This window comes from Ambystoma mexicanum, chromosome 2p (assembly GCF_040938575.1).
Source record: "Ambystoma mexicanum isolate Mex_15411 chromosome 2p, UKY_AmexF1_1, whole genome shotgun sequence".
Lineage (NCBI taxonomy): Eukaryota > Metazoa > Chordata > Amphibia > Caudata > Ambystomatidae > Ambystoma > Ambystoma mexicanum.
Window position 1 is genome coordinate 1,048,418,189 of NC_090923.1, and position 12,336 is coordinate 1,048,430,524.

The 12,336-nt window shown below is 47.7% G+C and overlaps 1 protein-coding gene across 2 annotated transcripts in view; it reads left to right on the forward strand.

Annotated features, from left to right (window-relative positions):
* Window positions 1-2,810: 2,810 nt before the first annotated feature.
* The window catches only part of LOC138567085 (toll-like receptor 5), a 202,500-nt gene continuing 192,974 nt past the window's right edge, over window positions 2,811-12,336 (forward strand). Inside the window, exon 1 of one of the 2 annotated variants that reach the window (XM_069644946.1) lies at window positions 2,811-2,963. The gene's annotated coding sequence lies outside the window, so the exon portion shown is untranslated. The remainder of the gene's footprint in view (window positions 2,964-12,336) is intronic. The other variant, XM_069644948.1, reaches the window with a different exon arrangement.

The following is a 12,336-nucleotide window of genomic DNA, read 5'->3' on the forward strand; positions in this document are numbered from 1 at the left end:
CCATTTTATGATTGGCGTTGTGTATGGACCTTATTAGGCCAACTGTGATGCAAACATTTATTTATTTATTTTTACATTTATAAACCGCCTGAACCCAAGGGCATCAGGGCGTTGTAAGACCAGTTACACACAAAACATCAGCACAGGAGGTGTGTTGCTGCATGCTTACAATGCACATAAAGTCATTTGGGTAGATTGCTTAACCATGTATACCAGCTCATTCCTGAGCCCTAGAATAAAGGGTGCCAGGGAACGGTAAGCAGAAAGTTAGATGGATGGACAGTGTCGTTTAGGCAAAGAGACAGGTTTTTAGAGCCTTGCAGATGGGCCAGAATGATTCCACTGCTCTTAGGGTGGGAGGGAGGGCATTCCAATGGTGCGATGCCACTGCAGGGAAGCTAGAACCTCCTCCTCTTTTGAATATCGGTGGAGCAAGACGGTGGGCGTGGATACACCTTACCGATCTGATAGACTTGGTTCCCACAATGTTCGGAGACAGGTAATGCGGGGCAGCATTGGATAGACATTTGTGCTTGATGGAGAGCGTTTTGAAGATAATTATTTTATGGATTGGGAGCCAGTGAGCCTCCTTTCTTGCTGCTGAGTTGTGATCTCTTTTTGGGATGTTGAGCTCTGCTCGTAGGACATTGTTTTGGATTACCTGCCTTTTGTTCATGTTCTGTTTGGAGGTCTCTGCAAAAAGGACGTTGCAGTAGTCAAGTCTAACTCCTATGATTGCTCTGGCGATAGTGAGGCAGCTGGTCGGAGTAAGAAAATGTCTGGCTGCATTGATGAGTTTGGCTGTGTAGGCAGCTGAAGAGGTGGTCGAATTCATCTGCCTGGTGAGGGAGAGGGATGCATTCAGGTGGACGCCCAGCATTTTTACAGATGCTGAGACTGGGATTTGAATATCATTTATCGGGAAGACTGTGAATTTGTTATTGAGCTTCTTGAGCATGGCCAGTGACCCTACCAACAGGATCTCCATCTTGTCGCCATTAAAGCAAAGGTAGTTTGTGGCCATCCATGCTTGGATTGTTGAGTACATTTTGTTGATGGTAAGGGAGTCTACGTCATAAATGCCTGACAAGGGAAGGAGGATTTGGGTGTCATCGGCATAGTTGATGTAGGAAATGCTGATGGAGTCCAGGAGGTCAAAGAGGGGTTTGGTGAATATCTTGTAGAGTGAGGGGGAGATGCAGGAACCTTGTGAGACACCACATGGATTGGGGGTGGGAGGTGCACTGGCAATGTCTGAGAAGACTCTCATGGATCTTCCTTCCAGGAAGGAGGCTACCCACATCACGGCTTCCAGGGAGAAGTTAGCAGTGGCCATAAGATGGTGACACAGGGTTTTATGGTGCACCAGGTCAAAGGCGGCCGACCTATCCAGGAGGAGAGCTGAGCTGGTTTTTCAAGTCTAGCAATGCTGATTCCGTACGGTGGCCTGGCCGGAGGCCTGGTTGGGACATCCGTAGGATGTGGTTGGATTCTGGAAAGGATTGTACTTGATTGTAGGCTGCCCTGTTTTGAGATCTCATCCCCTTTTTGGCATTTTTACCACTTCCACAACAACTACTTTCATTTGTGAATTAGTATGACCGGCCTTCACAAAGTGTATGGCCACAGGGGACTTCTCATTTTTAGTACAGATATTAGATTTGTGTTCCGTCCACCTGGTCCTGACTTTCCTAGAGGGCTTCCCCACATAATAAAGGCAGAACTGCTCAGCTATAGCCTGAGTGGCCTTTTGGAGGTTGAGTGCCCTAAAGGCGAAACAGTGCCCTTAATATTCCATGTCAATCCAGTGGCTGTTCGGTCGCTCCAGCCCTGCTTTTACACTACCCTAAATTGGAGGGCGCAACCATCTTATTTATTCATAAAAATCCCAGTTTACGGCGGTGGCCCCCCAAAATGTTAATTTAGTACAATGCATTGGAATGCAAGTTTAACCCCAGACCAACCACGTTACAACTTAGACAGGTTGCACAGAACCTACCCAACATGCAGATATTCTCATTGAGCATGCTATTCTTGGCTATCTAACATGTGCTGGATAAACATACATGTCAACCCCAGTGCAGTGTGTTCCTGCATTGCTTGGAAATTTAGCACCGAAAAGCTGACATTCAATGTGGCGTTACCCAGGGCTTTAAGTGGGCCGGGGCCTGCCGGGGCTGGGCCCCGGCAGGCTCCGAAATTTTGTTTTGAGGCGGGGCCCTGCCGGGGCCCACTAATCTCCCCTGGCAGCCCCGGCCACTCCACGAAAAGGCATTTTTTTCTACAGCCTGAAGCTCTCGCTCGTGTGCGAGAGCTTCAGGCTTCAGAAAAAAATGCCTTTCAGCCATAATGGTGGCGCCTCACCTACGAAGCATCCCTTAAATCAAGTGATGCACGTGGGCCGGCGCCACCATTATGGAGAAAACGTGAGGCCGCTGGAAGCAGAGGCCTTGCTTTCTAAATGCTGAAGCTCCCGCGGATTCGCGGGAGTTTCAGTCTTAAGGAACAGGGCCTCTGCTTCCAGTGGCCTCACCCTTTCAGCCTTAATGGTGACGCTGCCCCTCCCCAGCTGGCGAGGAGCAGCACCACCATTTATGCTGAATAGGGAGGCACTGTCCCCTGCCAGGCAAGCCTATAGAATATAAATGCAGAGATCATCACCCTCTCCCCCACAGGGCTAATCTCTACAACAGGCTGCCTGGCAGGGGTGCCAGTAGCCCATTGAGCCGGGGCTCGTCAAGGGGGCGTGGCCTAACGGGTCATCAAGGCCCCTGCTGTTAGGCCACGCCCCCTCGATGAGCCCCGGCTCGATTTGTAGTGCCACTTAAGGCACTGGCGTTACCCCCCTGTTCCAAGGGTTGGGTCGGAGGGTAACGGCCCGGGAGCCTGAGTTATGGGCCCCGCTTCCCTTTCCATGGTGGCCTCCGGGAGCCAAGAGGAAGGTGTGCTGCAGCCGAAATGAAGTAAGTGGGGGTTGAGGGTGATGGGAATGGAGAAAAAAATAAATAAATGGGGCTGGGGGCGGGGGAAGATGGCGGTGGTGAACCGGCCGTCAGGAGGGATACAACGCAGGCTGAGAATGCCAGTTTCAGACCGTGATCCAAGCCACCTGATTGGCTGGCTCCCCCCATCAGGATGCTAATGCAAATTGAAAATCAGTTGGGCAGATTTTCATTTCGAACTTGCCAGGAAATATCAGAAATTGCCTGCACATGTGAATTTAACCAGATATTTATTTTAAAGTATTGAGCAGTGTGTGAACCCAACATAAGGCTATTTAAGCATGTAGCAGTTTTAAAATGACAGAATGCATATACTTCGGCTTCACAGTAAACGCTGGAACAAATCAATTGTGCATCAGTGCTTCAGAAGCCGGCGGCACGGTCAAGCATGGCTTCAAAGGCCCTGCCTGCTGTCTTGTACGTTTGTGTTGCTCTACCCTTCTGTGACGGCCACGCTTGCCACCACGCATCTCTCCAATGCAGTGCAGCAGTGCGCAGCGTCAGGTGAAGAGGACATTTCCGGTATTCCCCCTCCCTCCTACCCACCCACAACATGCAGATATATCGCAGCCTAGGTGAAGCCTCCCCTCCCACCTGCACTCTAGTTGGAAAGCCTTGGCCACACCACATGGCCACGAGCAACTCCAAACTGAAAACCGGTTCTATGTCCCTACATCGACAACAATTTTTTTTAACAAAATAATTACTTCAAAAAAACTCTACAAATATTTTCTTTTTTATTTTGGCAGTCCCCACCTAACCCCCCTTCCTAATGCTATTATCCTTTTTCCCGCCCCACCCTTTTTAACCCCTTACCCCCATATAGTTTGATGAGTTTTTTCGAAGCAATTGTTTCATTAAAAATTACTTCGAAAAAACACCTGTCGATGGAGGAATGTGGTACCCTGAAAACCTGGCCCTCACTGCACTGGTAACTGCATGCCATACTCGCCTCACAGCCTGCATCACCACAATGTAGCCATGACGCCAATTCCACACTTCCCTCAGCGCGCCTTATACTGCTAGTCACTTCACATCTAAAACCCCAACCATCCAAACATCAGACATCAGACTCTGAGTGCAATTTTGGACAAAGTTACAGTACTGCAAAGTCCTACAATGACTGGTCGCTATACAAAACCTGTGTGACAATCATTGTTATCAGCTCTGCAAGGCTAATAAAAAGCTTATGAGACAATGTTCTGCAAGCAGAGCTCTCACCATCCCATTCTGAGGGCGTGGACAAAGACATTCCGCAGACTTTTGATGGACCTGTATCCTGCCCCTACCTGCCACCACTATCTCCCTGTGAGGAGTGAGGTGTCTGCTTTGGTTGGTTCTAGAAATCGCAGTCTCGTGGCGGAAGTATCCACCTGACTTGCCTCAGGTGAATAGCATGGTTAAGTTTTGTCATGACTTCATTTTAGGAGGTAACAACGTTTTCATGTTTAGGCCAGACCCTGGGGGCAAAGTCGTTGCTAGAAGTGGGCTGGAAGGGGCCGGGGGAGCTATAGCCTGGGGTATTTTGGTTGTAGCCCCAGATAAAAGCTCAGGGGTTACAATCAAAAGGCTAGCTAGCCCTGAGTCCCAGAGTGCTGACCAGGCGTGCAAAGTCATTGAGCTAACTGGGCGGAACCCTCCCTCCCCCCAAAATGTTAGCTATGGGGCGGGGCTTCTGTGCCCTTTAACAGGTCAAAGGATCAGGACCATGATTCTTGGCGCATTTTGTTTCTTTGGAGGCAAATCTACTATCTGCTCGGCTCGGATGAACAAGCACTGCCCGTTTCCCCAAGTCACAGCACCCCTGAGACACACAGGCTGAGTCCTTGGCTCTGCAGCCAGTGCCCTAATGAACTCGTCAACACGTTTCTTTTGTCATCAACAGCAGAGCCTTTCTTATGCTTGATAGTGAATTTCCAACTGAAAGGCCACCAGTCACTTTGCAAATCTGTGACAGTTAAAGTGAGCAACACAATAAAGCCCCCGTGAAAATGTGTTCATACCCATAATGTCTAAAAGCTTGATATGCTAAAAAGTAAAGCTTGCTTTGATGTCCTTATTTGAATGTTCTTAAAACCATACATAGCAACACGCTGGAGGTTTGTGACGATTCTCCAAATCTAAGCGAGTTTATGACACAACTTATTTCATTGAAAATAAAGTGGTAAATAGATATTTTGCCTTTTGCATCTTAGAGTTTTACATTCAGGATGTGGAAAATAAAGGTACACTGATATTATTTTTGCCCAACATGCTACTATAAGGATTTACGTGTTGTCATGATGCTTTAATATGCAATTTGTGTATTTTGCAAGTAAACTCTATAGGGCAGTATTATTGTAGGTCTTAACACTCAAAACTTAAATATTTGTTCCAAGTAAAGCGTGGAAGAAGGTGGCCATGCCCAAATTGCAGAGTGGGTTAAAATCCCTGCTCTGCTTTTTAGCGTAAGTTTGTGATACTGGGCAAATAATGTAATCTCACCCTAAATTCAATTGCAAAAACTGGAATGCTTATATGTGATTACGTTTATACCCTTACAACAGGACAGTTTTAATAAGTGTAGGGACAAATTGGTGAACCCTAGTGCTCCTCTGCTAGTGGCTCCAATACTTTCACATAGTATTGCATTAATGCTGCACTGGCCCTCGCGCAGTCCCGTAACACGTGATTTAACAGGCAGACATAGGCCCTCATTACGAGTTCGGCGGTAACCATGCCGCTATTGGTGGCATGGCTGCCGCCGAAATCGCATCAGGGTCCGGGTCCTCGGAATGAGGACTTACCGGGCCATTCCGAGTTCCGAAGGCCCGGTAATTCCTCCCTCCAAGGACCCGGACACGGTCATTCCCCATTCCCTTTTCAGTCCCCATAGGGCTGAATGGGAATGGGAGAGGGAGCAAACAACGGGCCATTACGAGATGGCCCGTTGTTTGCTCCCTCTTCCCCTCGCGGGACCCGGTAAGCACGCCTGGTTTTCCCAGGCGTGCTTACCGTGTCCCGCGAGGGGAACTCGTAATGCGGCGGTACGGAGTGAATGGCGCTAGCACCTTTTACGGCGCCGTTCACTCCGTACCGCCAGGGTCGTAATGAGGCCCATAGTCTCACCAGCCAGTCAGTGCACCAGAGATTCTAGTATAGCTTACTAACTGTGGTAGAACCAACATTACATTTTCTCCCCTGTTGCTCCCAGCCACTGAAGTTGCTTGGACTCTCCGAGTACTGCCCCACACTCTGCAATGTCCTGTTATGCTATGATATTGGGTCTTTCATTGCACACCATTGGCCATTTTCACACTTTCGAGGACATTCAGGATCTGCAAGAAGTGGGTGTTTTCAGACTTAAAGGAGAGTGTTAACTGATTGTAACATTGAAGCTGCACTAGAATAGTCTCATTACAATGAGTAATGAAGTTAGATGCCCCTACCCAAGTAAGTTTGCAACTCCTCTGATGTTAGTGCCTCTCCCAACATTTGAAGGGTTAACTCCCTGCCGAAATTCAAGCCTAAGTGCACCTCTGGATGTGCGCACTTGCATTTTGTTAGGCAGAGGTGAGGGAAGCCTTTACTCGAAACTGGCGGTGTTAAAGCTTTACTGTGTTTGTTCAGAAAAACGTACTTGCACAAAGGCAGTAAAACTTTAAAGCTACTACTTTCAAGAAAGACTTCCATCGCCTCTCTGCATATTGAGCTTTAAAATATACTATTCGATAGTTGGTCCCCACACCAGACCATGGGGGTGTTGGTGGAGAACAGTGGGGGCGGAGCCTCCAAGTTTGCCCCACCCATTTTTGTAAGTGGCGCCTCCCATCACCACTTGGCCCCCCGAAATGTAGGTTTCGTTGTGCCCCTGGTCCCGACATTAGCGTAGCCCCAGATCTTTTCCAGATCTAGCAACACCCATGCCTGGGGGGGCTGTCGTTCATAAACTGATGCCATCAAAAAGCAACCCTACCTTTACGGACAAGACAAGTGGAATGGGAGAGAGAGTGTCTCCTACACCCCTGAGCACTTCAGTATTCCTTGGGAATCTCCTCTTGGCAAGAGGGCTTCTGCGCTGATTGTAGCTCACATCTCCTTTGCAAGGCAAGAGAACAATGTGCTGTTTGCTGCCTCCTAGGCGAGAGGGCGGGGGGGGACGCATGTGCCGCTTGGGCAGCAGACGCGAGTGCCTACTAGGCAGCGGACGCAAGTCACTGTCAGGCAGCAGACGCAGTGCCTCCTAGGCAGCGGACACAAGTGCCTCCTAGCCAGCGGACGCAAGTCACTCCTAGGCAGCGGACGCAAGTGCCTCCTAGGCAGCGGACACAAGTGCTCCTAGGCAGCGGACGCAAGTGCCTCCTAGGCAGCGGACACAAGTGCTCCTAGGCAGCGGACGCAAGTACCTCCTAGGCAGCGGACGCAAGTCACTCCTAGGCAGCGGACGCAAGTGCCTCCTAGGCAGCGGACACAAGTGCTCCTAGGCAGCGGACGCAAGTGCCTCCTTCTTGCAATGGCTCTGCTTCTGATCGAAGCAAGCAAGAGGTGAATGGTAATTCTTCTAAAATATTTGTGAGCCTTTAGATACCTTTAACCTTGGGGGCTGACTACGATGTCATGGCAGGGCCCCACTGACTGTGAAAGCATGCCACTGCACTGCGTACAGTATCCTACCTGAATGGAAGGGTGATCAGTAAATAAAGGGGATCCCCACAGGAATTCTGACCCTTGTGTCCAAGCCTTAGCTCATTAAAGGTTGGCTATAGGTGTGTTAGTGCTCTGTGGGCCTCATTACACGGATGGCGGAGAACCATGGCGCTATTAGCGCCATGGTTCATGCCGGTAAAATACCGGCACCGCCTTGGCGGAAAGGGGAATTACCACCCCATTCCAAGGTTGGCGGGGCGGTAATTCCCCCTTCCACCATTGCCCTTCCCCATTCCCATTTTTGCCCCATAGGGCATAATGGGAATGAGGAAGGCGCTAATTGCGGTACCGCAAATTGCGGTACCGTAATTAGCTCCCTGGGTCCCTTTGCGGGTTGGTTTTTAACGCCTGCAAAAAGCAGGCGTTAAATCCCCCAACCCGCAAAGGGACCTCGTAGTAAGGCGGTAAGGATTTACCGGTACCGGTATTTTACCGGTACCGGTAAATCCTTACCACCATCCGTGTAATGAGGCCCTATGACTGAGGGGTCAAAAAGCAAGTAGACCCCTCAAAATCACCTGATTGGCTTTCAGCCAAGAAAGTGAACGATTGTGAATGCAAATGACTTGTAACTAGTAACAGCTGCAGCAGATTGATATTCATTGACTGTTAAAAATAAGTGAAAATTCATTAGTGGACTGTCGCGTGTCAAGGACTGTTAAATTAGGCAAATGCCTTCAGTGTCAGGCCATATCACGTTGTAACGTCCTGCTGTCCGATTTGATGGCTCAGTCCGAGGCAAGGCCCTCTTATGAGGGGAGGGAGGCAGCCGGCTACCCTCCCGATACAGTCTATCACTAAAGGCATTATTGCCATTCCCACGATTACTACCACCGTAGTAATGCCTGGCAGCCGTTAATGACGGGCCCTTTGTAAGCATGCTAGATCCCTCGCGGGACCCGCAAAGGACGTCTGGTCTGACTAGACGTCCAGAGCGGGTCCTGCGAGGGAACCTTGTAATAGGGCGGAATGGGTTTAACGGCGACGGCACCTTTACCAGCGCCGTTAAACCCATTCAACCAGGGTCGTTATGAGGCCCATTGTGTGTGGCACATGACGCTTATGTTCTGTTGACACACAAAAAAAAGAAAAAGAAAATAGGGTCAGCATGGGTATGGACAAGTGAGCTCAAGAAAGAGTGCCTTTAATATTTCCATGACGAGGCCTTGAGCAACAGTGAAGATGCAGAGGAGATATAAATGAAAGGCAACGGCGGGGAACTGTTAGTGAGGTGGGGGTAAGTGTGGCCACCAGTCAACAGCTGTTTGGAATTTGGGCCTGTACCATAGGTCATTGAGATGTTGGACGAACATCTAGTGAAGCTGAGTAAGAACTTCTGCCAAGGACTGGCTCAGAACCCAAACCCTCTGATCAGAAGACTCACTGCCACCACTGCAAACCCCTTTCACGGCTACCCCCCACCATCACAGCGAAGACCCTGTGAAACCAGCCCTATGGTGACAATTCCACACAGACCAAGAAGAATCCTAACCCACAACTGCATACTCAACCCGAGAAGATGGAGTGATGAGGCTCAAGCCTCGGTATCCACAAATCACTGCCATGGATAAAATCTATCAGCAAGAAGAAGAAGACAGCCTGTACCGTAGGATTCACCCCGCATTATGGAGCAAACCTGATTATGTGTTTCTGTTCAAGTATTCTCGGTTTTGCTGTACTTCACCTAGTCAACCTAAATGCAGAGATTTGGGCACTATTAATATTCTAACACTGTGGCATTCACGGGCATCGCTTTAAAGGGGCCAAGGGAGGTGAAAACGATTGTCAGAGGGTGGCAACCATGAAGGTTGCTTGGAATATGGTTTGAATCCCACTGTATAAGCACGCGTTGTGAGCAAACTGTTGACTTCTCTTGATCGATCACCCTGTTTCCCAATTCCCACCACCTCCTAAAGTTAAATTATTTAAACCACCTCTGATCTGCAGTGCTGCTTCACCCACTCAGCCTTACCCCCACTGCTCTTTAGTTTTCAGGCCACCATGGAAAGAGAATGTAATTTCACGTCACATCAATTTACATAGCCACATATCATCACAAAGCCTCGCAAAGCATCTAGAAACAAGTAGGTAGATCAAATTAAGAGAAAGCATCACATACTTATTACAAGCATTCTCAGGGACACTTAGGTCGGACGTATTCACGGCATTAAGTTGACTCCGAGTGACCTGATGTACAAAACAGGACCAGTATTCTAGATATGGGAGAGCTCATGCCTCTCCGCACTGCCTGATGTACATTGCACCATGCTCATCATTTTAGCCTTCCGTTCGCTTTAGGGAAAAAGCCTTTCATCGTTTGGCTCTGACCCAGTTTGCCATCAAGTATGCCATTTGGACAAACCTCTTGATCCATTAGTCTATAGGGTCAAATATCCCACAGCAAGCGTATAAGCGGGGACTTGGATACAGACACCAAAATCATGGACCATACCTAATTCCAAAATATGTTGCTATTGCATGGCAGGTCCAAGAGGGATGAAAAAATACCCCCGCGCCCCCTCCCAGATCCACGTCTAGGGCTTATAGTGCCACACGGCCATGGGTCTGATCTTATGTCGATATTTCAGTGATACTGCCTTCATGTGTTGCAGAACAGAGGACCAAGAATCATCTGCCCATAGAATGGAGGACACAAATATCATCTGCCCCAATTCTGTTCTCTAATTAACCTTAGGGTACAGTTTGGTTGCCTTGAGAGATACGTATAATGTACACAGTGCAGACACTAGCTGTGGATATGTAGCCAATACATTGCAATAGCACCCTTTGGGGGTTTCTTTGGAAATGTTTGGTAGTGGGGATGAACCCTGCACTGTGCAATTTCAAGTCCAGGAACGTTAGGCTCTACGACCAAAAGAGGTTTCTCTGTCCTCAAACCATTGGTCATGAGAAGCAGATTGAGAGAGCTGAAATCAAGCCATAGTACCAACATGAGTTGAAGAGGTGAGTTTTCCATTTTTGACTGAACTGCACAAGGTTGGAACATTTCCTGATATCATATGGAAGGCTATACCGGTATTTAATGCCAGTGACCGTGCCGGAATTACCTAAGGCCCTCTATCTACGAAATCTCGGACTTGATAGAAAAAGACATGATGAAGATCTGAGGGTTCTGCTGAGAAGGTACCAGGTGAACTGCATGCTGATATATAAAATGGCACAACCATATAAGATCCTGTGGATCATAGGTAATAGTTTACATTTGATCCGGGTTTGACTATAAAGCCAATGTAGCCTCTTAAAGACTGCAGTCATGTGGTCTTGCCTCAGACTCGGACTGAGCAGCCATGTTCTGGAGGACTTGCAAATGTTGTATTAAGTATTTGTTGGGTCCTATATAAAGACAGTTGCAAGAGTCCAGCTTCAACCCAATTATGGCCCTTGCTATGATAGTGCTGTCGGAATCAGATAAAAGGGTCGAAGCTGTCTAAAAACCACAGTATGAAAAATGTATGGAGCTGATTAAACTACTTGTGTGTGGCATCATGGATAATGGAGATTCAAGTATTATCCCAAATGATTTTGCTTGTTCCATCACTTGAATAAAACAGTTAGATGAAGAGAGGTTAAGAGAGGCTGGTAACTCTTTCCACAATATGTGTGAAGGAGGAATCAGAACTACTTCGGCCATGGCCTGATTAATGCCCGACCAGTTTGACGACATCCAATATGCAATTTCCTGAAAAAGAAATTGAATAGATTTCACATTGCCCAATGACTGTTTAGTTGGAATATAATCTGCGTGTCGTCTGCGTAGTTCTGAAACCTAACTCTAAGATTGATTAACAGGTTGTGCAAGGGCTTTACATAGATGTTAAAAAGGAGAGGAGAAATGCAAAACCCCTGCACGACACATGTCAAAACCTCAGACACAGACACCATTTGTTAACCTTAACTCATGTGCATCTGTTAGACAAAAAGGACTCAAACCAAGTGGTAGCCTCGCTAGCAACAGCCACCGTATTTCTCAACTGTTTCAATAGTATATTATCGTCAAGGGTAGGAAAGGGAGGCGACAAATCTAGTAGCATCAGCATACAAATATTGCCATCCTCTGTGATTTTCAAAAGTGCCTTTAACATCCAGTAGGGGAATTTCCGTGCTTACAAAAGGACGGAAACCAGACTGACTATCCCTGAAGAACTGCACCAATGGCAGATTTTCCAAAATCCTCAGGAGGAGGGGTGCATTTGAAATCGGTCTGTACTGAACAAAATTGGTATGGTATAAACAAGCCTTTTTAAAAAGAGGTATGACGCAGACCTTTGTCAAACTGTCTGGAATAACAGAAGTTCTAAAGGATATCTAAGTAACGAGTGGCGATAGAGTGTCCACACAAGACTTCATGACTTTAGAACTACAGGGAACTCCAGTGCAGTTTGTTGGATTGAGGGCCAATATGATCTGTTTTGTATCTAAAATTGACAGATCCTTGAAAATTAAGGTTTCTAAACAGCATGTTTTTTGAAGGACCATAGGATCCAGATGGCAAGAAGTCCCATTGGTGACAGCGTCCATGGTGGTGCCTAAATGGATGCATCCTATTTTGTGTGGATCTGCTGGTGTTGCACGGAACTGTAAGAGAGTTTGAGATATCATCTCGTATAATTCTTATTTTGATGTTGAA